The 14309-nt window shown below is 43.5% G+C and overlaps 1 protein-coding gene across 1 annotated transcript in view; it reads right to left on the minus strand.

Moving 5' to 3' along the window:
* The window catches only part of DSCAM (DS cell adhesion molecule), an 859941-nt gene that overhangs the window by 335206 nt on the left and 510426 nt on the right, over nt 1-14309 (minus strand).

The following is a 14309-nucleotide window of genomic DNA, read 5'->3' on the forward strand; positions in this document are numbered from 1 at the left end:
GACTAATTTCCTCAATGATAACCAACACTTACATCTATATTCTAGGATAAAGATCAATTCTTCGTATATTCAGTGCTTTAGAGAGCTTCTATTTTCTGATTACTACTGAAATTATCGATGATAGCATTTTCACCTCTGGAAGAAAAAAGTGATACCCACCTCTTTCTCCTGCATATCAACACTGGATACAATGTGCTCTCCGTGACCTGTGGGTTTTGCCTCTATAACTCAGTTTGAACAGAAATGGCCAGCATTAAGAGACCAAGCATCATTGTTGCTTGAAGGAGAATAAAGAAGAGTCTTTCCTTCAAAACTATCTAAAGATATTTAATATCTTTAACTAATTAATATCCAATTAATGTTAAAATATCTAAAGATATGTAAATACCTAAAGATAAGTGTTCACTGTTCAGTGATAATTTTTGTGATACACCAAATAAAAGCAAAGGAGTACATTCCTAGGTGAGCGCCAGCACTTACATGGTGGGAGACTCAACTCCTTGTGTTCCACTGTTAGCCTTTCCTATGGAAAATTTCTACATCTGATGCAATTCTACTTGAAAGGTAATGTCATTTTGCTTCTTTGGGAAAAGACCAAAATGACAAAAATTCACATTCTTTTCAACTGTTTGTTTTCCTTAGTTTCATTTGAAACTGCCTTTGGTTTATATTAATCAGAATTTGCCAGAAGTTCTGACTTCATTAATTGTAGGTCTCAAATATTTAAAGCTGTGAACACAATTCTCACAGCCATCGCATGGTTACTTCTTATAAGAAGTATAAATTATTCATAGATCAACTGTCAGATAAAGTAAAAACAGCTTATTGCTTCTTATGCAATATGAAAGCAATTCAATGGACATGAATTTAAAAAATCATAAAACAAACACTGATCCAGCATAAGCTTTCCAGAAGAACACCAATTAACTACTAAAGGATAAAATACCTTTAAGTGATAAATTTATTTTTTTAACAAATATATTAGTTACTTATTTTAAAATATGCTATAAATATGCTAAACATTAGAATAGCTGAAAAAGGGAATTATGTATATTCTAGCTACTTTTGCTTTATCCTCCCCCTGAAAACAGCCAGTAAAATTACCACTTGTCATCTGTCATCACATGCCAAACAGGTCTTACCAGTGTATATTGTGTATAATTGAAACATTTTTTCCTGTCAATATATTTTGCATACTTACATAATGCTTTAATAACCAGTTACTTTAAAGTACAGAAAGACAGAAACAAGGAACAAAAAGCTACTATATTAACTCCTGTCACCACTCGAAGACGGCGTCTTTGCACTAGAATTGACAGGCCATCATCAGTGGTGACAATGTAAGGGGAGCCTCTTGTGCACGGCTCCTCCGAGTGTCAGGAGATGCTCAGGGTTGCAGAAGCAGCAGCCTGCGCTCATTACTCCGCTGATTCCTAAGAGGGCTCTACTCTCCAGGTACATTTAATTTAATCACTCACTTTGCTCCTGGAATAGCTGACTCCTTTTTATCCACTTAGCATGCTAAATAAACTCTCTAAAGACATGGTGTTTCAGAGAATTGAGAACCTTGTTGGTGTGAAACATTTTCTGAGATATTCACAGGGAAGGAAGAAGGAGTTGGCTGAATTCCCATGCTAATTTGAACCATCTCTGTCGAACCCATTATTTCTCACTGAACCCCATCACCAAACTGATCAATATTTTAAAACCTAAAATAAAAATGAAGAATAGAAGAATCTGATTAGGAGAGGACCACAAAGACCCAGAGTCCTGGGGTTCAGCCTAAACTCCCAAGATACAGGGAACTCTTAGGACAATGAGGCATAGCTATGTCACTAGGACACCAGGTGTCTTGGTTTCATGGTAACAGGGAATCTTCTCAACCACCCCCTTGCTTTTCAATGCACCCTGCTTTCTGCCTTACATCAGCAAAGGATTTTGTGTCATATGGAATAAATGGATTTGTTCACAGCCTTAAATGAGATGGAAGAATGTGGTTCTGTTAAGATAGGCAAATATTAAAACAAAATATTAATAGCAATAAACTACACACACAGTCTCTCTCTCTCTCTCTCTCTCTCTCTCACACACACACACACACACACCCCTTTACTACTCAGAACTGTCTGGTAACATACAACTGTGCAAAGCCAAACTTTTGTAGGTAATTTTATTTTCCTTGGAAAATTATTAGCACTTTACATATAAACACTGCTAAAATATAGTCCACACTTTTTGTTTGTCATGTTAAACATACTGCAAAGCAGTCAACTGAACAATCGTGAATGATTTTTGGATTTAGGGTCATGATTGCAGTTGTAGACTATTGAGCCACACTGCTCAGTTATTAAAGGGATATATCAGAAGCTATCTTGGCTTCTCAACATGCCCTGAATGGCCCAGGAGTTCAAGTCCCCAGTTCTGTCTTTAATAGTTCATCTGTTCTCTCTGGGCTTCCCAGGTAGCACTGGTGGTGAAGAATCCACCTCCAAGGCAGGAGATGTAAAGGAGATGAGATCAATCCCTGGATCAGGAAGATGCCCTGGAGAAGGGCACAACAAGATACTCCATTATTCTTGCCTGGAGAATACCTTGGACAGAGGAGCCTGGTGGGCTAAGGTCCATAGGATCACAAAGAGTTGGACAAGACTGAAGTAACTTAGCACGCACGAACACACACGGTTCCCTCCTTTACCACCAGGCTCTGAGCTGTCACCTCTCTCTGCTGACAGAATCGCTGTGGATACTCTCAGGATGTGTGTGCTGAGAGGGAGAAACCAGACATACCAAAGCTCTTAGAACTTTGCATAAACCCAGAAGAAATGGGTTTCAATTGAGTGCTGGCACAGGTCTCCAGTGTTTATTGGCATGAGCTGGTGTGTTAATGCCAGTGAAGAAAACCTACAGCTTAGTACCAGCCTTGCTACGCTCAGCACAGGGGCTAGTGGACTAGTTCTATCCAGAAATGTAAAACTGAGGTGGGAGGTAGGTGAGGAGCCTGAGGATAAAGTGATAGGAGATTCATTTCCTGTGGACTGAAACCCCAGAATAAGAACAGCAGCACAATTAGGAGAGGCAGCTGGGCCCTGCCCAGACCACTTATTTCTCAAAGTCAGGAGACCTCCCTGACTATATGAGTGCAGAAAGGCTTCTGGGGGTCAAAGGGGAATGGTGCTAAGTGATGCTAACTACCCATAAGCCTCTTCAATCCCTCTTGGCTGAGAGATGCGTATGTACTCATGGGAGGGCTCCGAGATGCACCAAATATGGACTGTGAACCAGGCAAACCAAAATGACTGATCAGAGGAAACCTGGAAGAAATGCCTCATACTGCCACGAGGGTACGACTCAGTGACTCTTTCTGGGTCAGCCCACCTGTCTATCCACATATACTGTACTCTTTTTCCTCCTAATAAATACTTTACTTGTTTCACTACTTTCCATCTTTGTGGGAATACTTCTTCTGCAAAGCCAAAGGGTGAGGGCCTGGTCACTGACCACTGGTCCAGTGGCTAGGATTGGTGATCTCGTCGCCAGGACCTGAACTCAATCTCTCTGGTGGGGAAACTGAAGCCCCACTCCCAGCTGCTGCAGGCTGAGGCCACCCAAGATCAAAACTACCAAAGAAAATGGGGCAGTGGCATGATTGGGAATGCCGTAGGAATTCTCAGGGTAGCAGTCCTACAGCCCCACCCTCCCATCATGGTGCTGAGTGGTGAACTCACAGCAGATGGCACATTCTGAGGCTCAGCACCATGCCTTTGGGTTTCTGGCAGCATCAGAGGCAGAGAAACAGCAACAGGTCTAGGAATCCAGTTTGCCGAACTGTGAGTTGCAGCCAGCCGGCAAGCATGTCGTCCTGAAGGGAGCAAGTGGGAGCTGATTCTATGGTGGGCCATGTGTTCTGGGTGAGTAGAAACCAGAGCTGAGACGTGCATCCATTCCCCGGGACAGCACTGTCCAGGTTCTGAGAACACAGAAAGGAGTGCAACACAGCCTCCGCCTTCAGGGAGCTTACAGTCTAAACAGATCTGAGTCTCAGGGGCAGAGTCATGGCATTTGATGCGATAACAGGATTGGAGGGAAGGGACTGGATTATAATCATCATCTCATTGGGATGGAAGAAACTATCAGTTACCAAGGGAGGAAAATCAGTATGTATAACCAAACTGAATACACAAGGATAAATTCAAGTTTGGCGATAAATGCTGGTTTTCCTTCTTGGGGAACTTAGACACAAATAATTAACTGCATATGTTCTGCTGCTGCTGCTGCTGCTGCTGCTGCTGCTGCTGCTAAGTCACTTCAGTCGTGTCCGACTCTGCGCAACCCCATAGACGGAAGCCCAACAGGCCCTGCCATCCCTGGGATTCTCTAGGCAAGAACACTGGAGTGGGTTGCCATTTCCTCCTCCAATGCATGAAAGTGAAAAGTGAAAGTGAAGTCACTCAGTTGTGTCCGACTCTTCCCAACCCCATGGACTGCAGCCTACCAAGGTCCTCCATCCATGGGATTTTCCAGGCAAGAGTACTGGAGTGGCATGTTCTAGTACCCTTTATTAAGGACTTCCCTGGTGACTCAGGCGGTAAAGAATCTACCTGCAATACGGGAGACCCAGATTCGATCTCTGGGTCAGGAAGATCCCATGGAAAAGGGAATGGCAACCCATTCCAGTATTCTTGCCTGGACAATCCCATGGACAGAGGAGTCTGGCGGGCTACAGTCCATGGGGTCACAAAGAGTTGGACGTAACTGAATGACTAACACACATACACCCTTTATTATTGCTTGCTCAATCTACTCAGCTAATTTTTTTTTCCTGTTGTTATAAAGTTAAACGGTCTTTCCCTGTTACCAAGAGTAACAAGTTCAAACACCTGGAGAGATTCCTCATTGTGGAGGAAAAAAAATTCTGAGTCTGGGAATCCAGTGGATCTGAATTCTAAATCTGTCAATATCACTTTGTGTGACCTTTCATAATACAGCCTACTTTTTAAGCTTTGGATAGTTCACCACTTCTCTGTTATGGTAATAGACAGTTATTAGCTGCAGTAAAAGGAAAAAACATAGATACTCTGAATGGATCACTTCTCTGTTATGGTAATAGACAGTTATTAGCTGCAGTAAAAGGAAAAAACATAGATACTCTGAATGGATCACTTCTCTGTTATGGTAATAGACAGATATTAGCTGCAGTAAAAGGAAAAAACATAGATACTCTGAATGGATCACTTCTCTGGATAGTTCACCTATGAAACAGATGGTGAATCACTCTTTGTTCTACTGCTGAAGATGAGGTTAACACATAGATTTCACCCAAAGATAGCCATGCACTAAAATGATAGCTACAGAAGAGACAGCGGGAAGGACCGAGAGTAGCACTGACAGTGTTAGTCGCTCAGTCGTGTCCAGCTCTTTGCGACCGCATGGACTGTAGCCCACCAGGCTCCTCTGTCCACGCGATTCTCCAGGCAAGAATACTGGAGCGGGTAGCCATTCCCTTTTCCAGAGGATCTTCCCGACCCAGGGATTGAACTGGGGTCTCCTGCATTGGCAAGTGGACTCTTTACCATCTGAGCCACCAGGGAAGCCCATATATATGCTACCATGTGTGAAATAGACAGCTAGTGGGAAGAAGCTGTATACCACAGGGAGCTCAGCTCAGTGCCCTGTGATGACCTAGAGGGTTAGGATGGGGTGGGAAGGGAGGCTTAAGAGAGAGGGGATATATATATATATATCCAACCGAGATACTGAAGAGGGGCTATATAAGAGTTGAGTCATTGGAAAAGACTCCAATGCTGGGAGGGATTGGGGGCAGGAGGAGAAGGGGACGACAGAAGATGAGATGGCTGGATGGCATCACCGACTCGATGGACGTGAATTTGAGTGAACTCCGGGAGCTGGTGATGGACAGGGAGGCCTGGCGTGCTGTGATTCATGGGGTCGGAAAGAGTCGGACACGACTGAGCGACTGAACTGAACTGAACTGATACACACACACACACACACACACACAATTAAGGCTGATTCGTGTTGTTATATAGCAGAAAGCAACCCTCCATTGTAAAGCAATTATCCTCCAATTAAAAAAAATTTTTAAAGGTGGTCACTACAAAAGTAAATGTCATGTGTTTTACTCAGCTGATCTTCCAGGAGAGGCCAGTCATCAGGTGTACCCAGTGCTGCCCAAGGCCATCAGGCCTGCCTAAAGCAACAGTGGAGAAAGAGTCCATATCCCCTTACACAGGAGGGCTCACTCCTGACTCTTCATGGATGTACTTATTTATGTGAGGAATCCTCACGTGTTAGAAAAAACACACAAGTGAAAATGACCACGGTGCATCTGACATCAGAATTCTGCTATTTGGAGCTGGGTCACCAGAGACAAAATGTTTCCCAACACGATGTGAGCCAGCGTCACACAGCAGAGCACTAACAGGGGTAGAAAGATATAAACAAGACCCAGAAAGGGCCTTTACATGCCTGAGGGAGGAAGGGGCTCTTGGGGGAAGAGGCTGTGAGGACACTGTCTTCAGAAGTCCTTTCTTCAGTAGAAAGGATTAGAGAGAAACCAGAGAGAGAGAGTAGACAGATGCGGACACCCCTGGTGGTCCAGTGGTTAAGACTCCACATTATCACTGCATGGGGGCCGGGGGGGGGGGGGTGTTCTATCCTTGGTCGGGTATCTGAGATCCCACGTGCTGTGCAGCACAACCAAAACAAAAATGAAAAAGGTCAGAACTTGCTGGGAGCCGGCATATTGCATATTGAGTGCATATTGCATACTGAGTGCAGCACTTTCCACAGCATCATCTTTCAGGATCTGGAATAGCTCAACTGGAATTCTATCACTGCCGGGAGCCAGCGTGAGGAGCTCCACCCATGACAAAGGTCATGAGGAAGGAGGCTCGGCATACGCAAAGGCGGGATCGAGCCTCAGGAGTCCCCCTGGAAATTCTTGAGCATTTCCCCCCAAAACCAGAGTCTGCCTACTTTCTGCTTTGTGCTCTCACCTACACCTCTGACTTTATGGGGGCTGTCCCCCACTACCTCTCTGAAAAAAGAGTTAGCTTACAGCTCCAGTTAATAATTCCTGGGTGGAACAGTGTTTCAACCTACAAACTCCTTTGGAAATCCTCTAGCCTGCCTGAATAGGTTTTTCCGGCCACGTGTGATTGCTCAGAGCCTCCCAACTGTGAGAGGCATGAGATGTTCTAAACTGTCTAAATACAGATTCCTTTGAGCAGTTAAAAGATTGATTAGAAATTGTATTGGTGAAGGGTTTTTCACTTGTTGGGCCAATGTTTGCTGCTAAGTCTCCATATCCCTTACCTGCTGTGTCTGGCAGTATATTGATTAATATAATTGGTGTAAATAGTAGCTTTAATGTTTGTAACCTGGGACCCTTGAGTTAATTCTTTTTCTTGTTATAGCCCACCACACCTTTGCTCTGTAGGAATGCAACTTTATCTAATGCTTTTGGAGGGTGGCTCCTGACCAATCACCTTTAGAGAAAAATAAGTTTTCTGAAGAAAGGGTCTTAAAATGTTAACAGGCCTCCGGGCCAGAAGATGATGCAAATCACCTAAACTTTTGCATATGATAAGTTTGCAGGAAGAAAGCCTGGCTTACTGCATGACTCTACCCCTTCCCCCATTATCCTCTATGCACAACTTAAGGTATAAAAACTACTTTGGAAAATAAAGTGCGGGCCTTGTTCACCGAAACTTGGTCTCCCCATGTCATTTTTTCTCTCACCTTCTGGCTGAATTATTCAGCCTCTTTTCTTCACTGAATTTTTCTACTGAGCTATCCTTATTCTATTACTCTTTATATCCTTAATTAACATTAATTAAGCAGTTGTTTCCTGATCCTCGCCGATGCCGTCCCCGCTTCGAATTCCCTGGATCCACCAGGGCTGGACCCCGGCAAGAACTTATTGCCCATGTAGAAGAGTTCTCATATCAGTACACTAAGTGACGAAAAGATGGCAAAAAAAAATACAGATCCAGAGTAGATGGAAACTCAGAGACCTGCTCTAATATCATGGTGATGTCATTTGAATAATAATATCTGCTGTCATGTTTGCTCCTTGGAAGGAAAGTTATGACAAACCGAGACAGCATATTAAAAGGCAGAGACATCATTTTATGGACAAAGGTCCATATAGTCAAAGCTATGGTTGTTCCAATAGTCATGTACAGATGTGAGAGTCAGACCATAAAGAAGGCTGAGCACCAAAGAATTGATGTTTTCAAACTGTGGTGCTGCAGAAGACTCTTGAAAGTCCCTTGGACAGCAAGAAGATCAAACCAGTCAATCCTACAGGAAATCAACCCTGAATATTCATTGGAAGGACTGATGCTGAAGCTGAAGCTCCAATACTTTGGCCACCTGATGTGAAGAGCCAACTCATTGGAAAAGACCCTGATGCTGGGAAAGACTGAGGGCAGGAAAAAGAAAGGGGTGACAGAGGATGAGATGGTTAGATGGCATCACAGACTTAAATGACATGAATTTGAGTGAACTCTGAGAAATAGTGGACAGAGGAGCTTGCTGTGCTTCAGTCCATGGGGTTGCAAGGAGTCAGATACAACCTAGCAACTAAACAAAACAATAACAATTCCCTAGCATGTTTGCCAGTATCCGAACATAAGAGACATTCTGAAGTTGTCCAAATTAATCATTCTTCACCCTGCATATATCTTCCACCAGAATTTCCTTCTGTTCCTTGTTTTAAACTATATTCTGAATCATCCACTTGCCTCTCCGGGCACCACCAGTTCGAAAGATCCCAGCCTTCTAATGCTCTGTCTCCACCCCTGCTGCAATCAGCACATTTGCCATCAGACCGTTCTGTGTCCTGATGTGGGCCCACTAGACCCAGTTATTCATGGCTACACAAGGGTTTAGGTTTGGCCATGTTATTCATACACACTCTCTCTCTCTCTTGTGCTCTGCCCTGAAATGTTCTTCTTCTAACCACTCCACCTCAAGGTCCCTGAGCCCAGAGCTCCATTTGCCTGGTTCCTTCCCATCAGTCTGGCCTCAATTCCCAAAGTAACTTTGCAGCAATGTCATCCCAGGTGAACCACATCCATGATCCATGGTCACTCATGCTCCGAGCACTTGACCGTATTATATCTACATGAAGTCATCTTGAATGTGTTTGAGATTGCTTCAACATTTCCCTAACTAGAACAGCAGGAACTTGAATTGTTTTCGTCAACTTTTCATCTCCATAACACAGAGCAGTCCTTTGCTGTGCTACCTGAAAATATTTGTTCATGAGATGAATGGATGAAACCCATCCATCATGCTGCTCCTGCTGCTGCTGCTAAGTCGCTTCAGTCATGTCCAACTCTGTGCGACACCATAGACGGCAGCCCATCAGGCTCCCCCGTCCCTGGGATTCTCCAGGCAAGAACACTGGAGTGGGTTGCCAGTTCCTTCTCCAATGCATGAAAGTGAAAAGTGAAAGTGAAGTCGCTCAGTCGTGTCCGACTCTTAGCGACCCCATGGACTGCAGCCCACCAGGCTCCTCCGTCCATGCGATTTTCCAGGCAAGAGTATTGGAGTGGGGTGCCATTGCCTTCTCCACATCCACCATGAGTTGTATACAAAACATCTCTTCTTAAGTCTGGGTAAAAAGAAAGAAAGCTAAAATTCTTCTCTTTAGCTTTCAACAAGAAACTTCCTTATGTATAATACATAAAAGAGTATTTTCCCCTCTAGGAATGACCATAATGTATTCTTACATGAAAATGAGCATATTTTAAGATTTTGATGTTAATTATTCCTTTATAACATTCTCTGGCTTTTTCCCATACAGTCAGACTGTTAGATCTTCAATAGAGACAATATTATTTTCAGGAAGATTTTAAAAGTATGTTTGATTTTTCACTTAGTTGGAAATATATCTTCAGGGTTTTTTTTTTTTTTTGCTATTGCAATCTCAACTGAGTTAATAGTAATTAAAAGAACAGATGGTTTTTCTAATAAGATGCCAACTGGTTGCACAACACAATGAAACTTTTATCAGCTGTGACTGTCACCTCCAATTGACATCCATGCTGTGTAATGAAACGGAGCTTTCTCCTAAACAGTTTTTATAACAGTTTCTGAAAAATGAAAGGAACACAAGATTAAAATCCAAGTTCTAAGAATATATAGTGATAGAAATGAGATGAGCTTCTGAGTGAATATCTTCTATTTCTTTATTTTGGAAGATAAATTAGCATTAACTGAAACAGAAGTTGGGCTTTCCAAGTGGCCCTAGTGGTAAAGGACCTGTCTGCCAATGCAGGAGACAAAAGAGATGTGGGCTCGATACCTGGGTCAGGAAGACCCCCTGGAGGAGGGCATGATGACCCACTACAGTATTCTTGCCTGGAGCGCAATTGAGTGGCCTGAAAAAAATTATGGTTTAACAAAATTATGTTAAAAGCTTCACAAATGAGAGAGAAGCTTCACCAGTGGCTCAGACAGTAAAGATTTTGCCTGCAATGTGGGAGACGTGGGTTTGATCCCTGGGTTGGAAAGATCTCCTAGAGGAGGGCATGGCAACCCACTCCAGTATTCTTGCCTGGAGAATTACATGGACAGAGGGGCCCGGTGGGCTACAGTCCATAGGGTGGCAAAGAGTTGGGCGTGACTGAGCTACTAACACACACGACAGAGAAAGTAGTTGCCCTTTATGAGAAGATATCCAAGTAGTTGTTTTGGCGTTCCTTCCAAAATTCATGGTGGCGGTTTGGTTGCTAGGTCTTGTCCAACTCTTGAGATGCCATGGACTGTAGCCCACCAGGCTCCTCTGTCCATGGGATTTCCCAGGAAGGATAGTGGAGTAGGTTGCCATTTCTTTCTCCAGGTGATCTTCCTGACCCAGGGATTGAACCTGGGTCTTCTTCATTGCAGGCAGACTGTTTACCAACTGAGCCACCAGGATAGCCCCAAGGCCAAAATTCATGAGTTAAGTCGTAACCCCAGGATCTCAGAAGGTGACCTTATTTGGAAACTGGATCACTGTAGATGTCACTAGTTAAGATGGGGTCATCCTGCAGCAGGGTGGGCTCTAACAGTGGAATGAAGTGAAGGTGAAGGTGTTACTTCCTCACTGTGTCCAACTCTTAGTAACTTCAAGGACTGTAGCCTGCAATGCTTCTCTGTCCATTGAATTCTCCAGGCAAGAATACTGAAGTGGGTTGCCATTCCCTTCTCCAGGGGATCTTCCCAACCCAGGGATTGAACCCTAGTCTCCTGCATTGCAGGCAGATTCTTTATTACCTGACCCACCAGGGAAGCTCTCAACCCAGTGGAATGGTTGTCTTTATAAACAGGAGAAATGTGGCTGCAGACATGGCTGATTACGAGTCCTAATTCTAATCAGAGCCTCTAGGTCCTCTTAGCTCAGTGAGCCACCGAGGCTCAAACATCATACGTTTTGACTCATTTACTTCATACAAAGACCACATAGTGCAGGGTCTCTTATTATTCCCATGTTTACAGATGAAGACAGTGAGGACCAAGCGGAGGTGACTGCTTGTATTCACAGCATTAGAAGCATCACCCCAGCCAGCATGATACCCTGGTGATGGGGATGGCAACTCACACCCTCCAACCACGCTCCCTACTCTGGAGCATGAGCAGGAAGGCCTGGGCCAAGCATGGGGACAGCTGTGGGAGGAAATGAGTGAGACACAGAGAAATACATGCAAACTAAAGGATCCACAGAACTTGGAGGGAGAGGAGCACGCCAAGCACTGGATCTAAGGGTCCGATGGAAGTGTGGTAGCAGTGACGGAGCAGAGAAGTTCGGGAGGGTTTCTTTTCTTCAGGGAAGACAGGAGTTCAGTCCTGACCATGCTGGGTGACAGCATGGATGACACAAGTGGAGCTGGAGGCAGAGCTCTGGGGACCAAGCTCTGCATGTTGAGGGATCCTTTATGGGAACTGATGCTCAATTACCCTCCAGCAGGGAAGTAAGGGAAGAGGGACAGCAAAAGACACAGCGAGAGAAAGAAGGGTGAGACCCAGGAAGGCGTGGAGTGATAAAAACAGGTGGTGGGGAGGGATGGGAGAGGACTTCCAGAAGGATAATACACACATCTCAGTACTGTGACTTCCTATCAGTATAACAGAGGATACAAGGAGAGCCCAACAGAGCCTCAGTTTCCTTAGTCGCTCAGTCACGTCTGACTCTTTAGGACCCTATGGACTGAAACTCACCAGGCTGCTCTGTCCAGGGGATTCTCCAGACAAGAATACTGGAGTGGATTGTCATATCCTCCTCCAGGGGATCTTCCTGACCCAAGGACCAAACCCATATGGCCTGTGTCTCCTGCATTGCTGGCAGATTCTTTACTGTCTGAGCCACTTGGGAAGCCCCTTATCTGTGCAATGGGGTACTATTTCCTTCTTGGGAATATTGTGATATTAAATAAGAATGTCCATGGAAATTCCTGCTTGAGGAAAGTGCTCCACAACAGTTGTAACTGGCAATAAACTATAATGATAAATCATCCAACCTCCTAGATCAATAAAAAAACATTAAATATTTAGCTGGTAAATATTACAAACAGCTAGTAATTTATAAAATGAATTTAAAGAACAAGTCATCACCAAACTGGATAAGGGAAGACCTGGATAAATGTGGAAGCATATCAATTTCCAGGATTAGGTAACTCAAATCACAAGTGTCAATTTTCTACAAATTAAATTGTATTTTAACTAATTTATGATCAGAATTTAGGTAAAACATTACCAAGTCAATGAAGATTAAAACAAGATGCTATTTTTCACCCAGGAAATTAGAAAAATAAATAAAGTATTTGATAATATGTAGTCTTAGCAAGCATGTAGGGAAATGAACACCTATTGGTAAGTATATAAATTGGTGAAGCATTTTCGCTTTCTTGGCAATATACTGGCATACTTAAAATGTAAGACTTGCATACATTCTGATCCAGCTTCTCCCCATCAAAGACTCTATCCTGTGGGGACACTCATACACACATCATGTGCACATCTATGTGCACAAATCAACATTTGCACAAAAAGTGCACTGAAGCATTGTTTAAAAAATAAAGAATTGAAAAAAACCTAAAGGTCAATCAAGGACAAATGGATTAGTGCACTATACTGCATCTTTACTGCTCAGCCATTTAAGAGAGTATGGTCAATATAGAATCTATGTATAGTAACCGGAAAGATCTCTAGCACATAACATAAAGCAATTACAGAACATTATATAATGTTATATACTGAATACATCATGTGAAATGCCAGGCTGGATGAAGCACAAGCTGGAATCAAGACTGCCAGGAGAAATATTAACAATCTCAGATATGCAGATGATACCACTCTAAAGGCAGAAAGCAAAGAGGAACTAAAGAGACTCTTGATGAGCATGAAGGACGATAGTGAAACAGCTGGCTGAAAACTCAACGTTCAAAAAACTAAGATCATGGCATCTGGTCCCATTACTTGGATGGGGAAATAGATGGGGAAAAATGGACACAGTGACAGATTTTCTTTTCTTGGTTCCAAAATCACTGTGGACAGTGACTGCAGCCATGAAATTAAAAGACACTTGCTCCTTGGAAGAAAAGCTATGACAAATCTAGACAGCATATTAAAAAGCAGAGACATAATATGGCTGACAAACATTCATAGAGTCAAAACTATGGTTTTTCCAGTAGCTATGTATAGATGTGAGAGTTGGACCATAAAGAAGGCTGAGTGCCAAAAAAATTGATGCTTTCAGACTGTGGTGCTGGAGAAGACTCTTGAGAGTCCCTTGGACAGTGAGAAGATCAAACCAATCAATCCTAATTGAAATCAACCCTGAATATTCATTGTAAGGACTGATGCTGAAGCTTAAGCTTCAATACTCTGGCCACCTGATGGGAAGAGCCAACTCATTGGAAAAGATCCTGATGCTGGGAAAAATTAAGAGAAGGAGGATAAGGAAGCAGAGAAGGCAATGGCAACCCACCCCAGTACTCTTGCCTGGAAAATCCCATGGACAGAGGATCCTGGTAGGCTGCAGTCCATGGGGTCGCTAGGAGTTGGACACGACTGAGTGACTTCACTTTCACTTTTCACTTTCATGCATTGGAGAAGGAACTGACAACACACTCCAGTGTTCTTGCCTGGAGAATCCCAGTGATGGGGGAGCCTGGTGGGCTGCCATCTCTGGGGTCGCACATAGTCAGACATGACTGAAGTGACTTAGCAGCAGCAGCAGCAACAGGCTAAGGAAGTGACAGAGGATGAGATGGTTGGATAGCATCATCAAATCAATG

Source organism: Bos indicus x Bos taurus, chromosome 1 (genome assembly GCF_003369695.1).
Source record: "Bos indicus x Bos taurus breed Angus x Brahman F1 hybrid chromosome 1, Bos_hybrid_MaternalHap_v2.0, whole genome shotgun sequence".
Taxonomy (NCBI): Eukaryota; Metazoa; Chordata; class Mammalia; order Artiodactyla; family Bovidae; genus Bos; species Bos indicus x Bos taurus.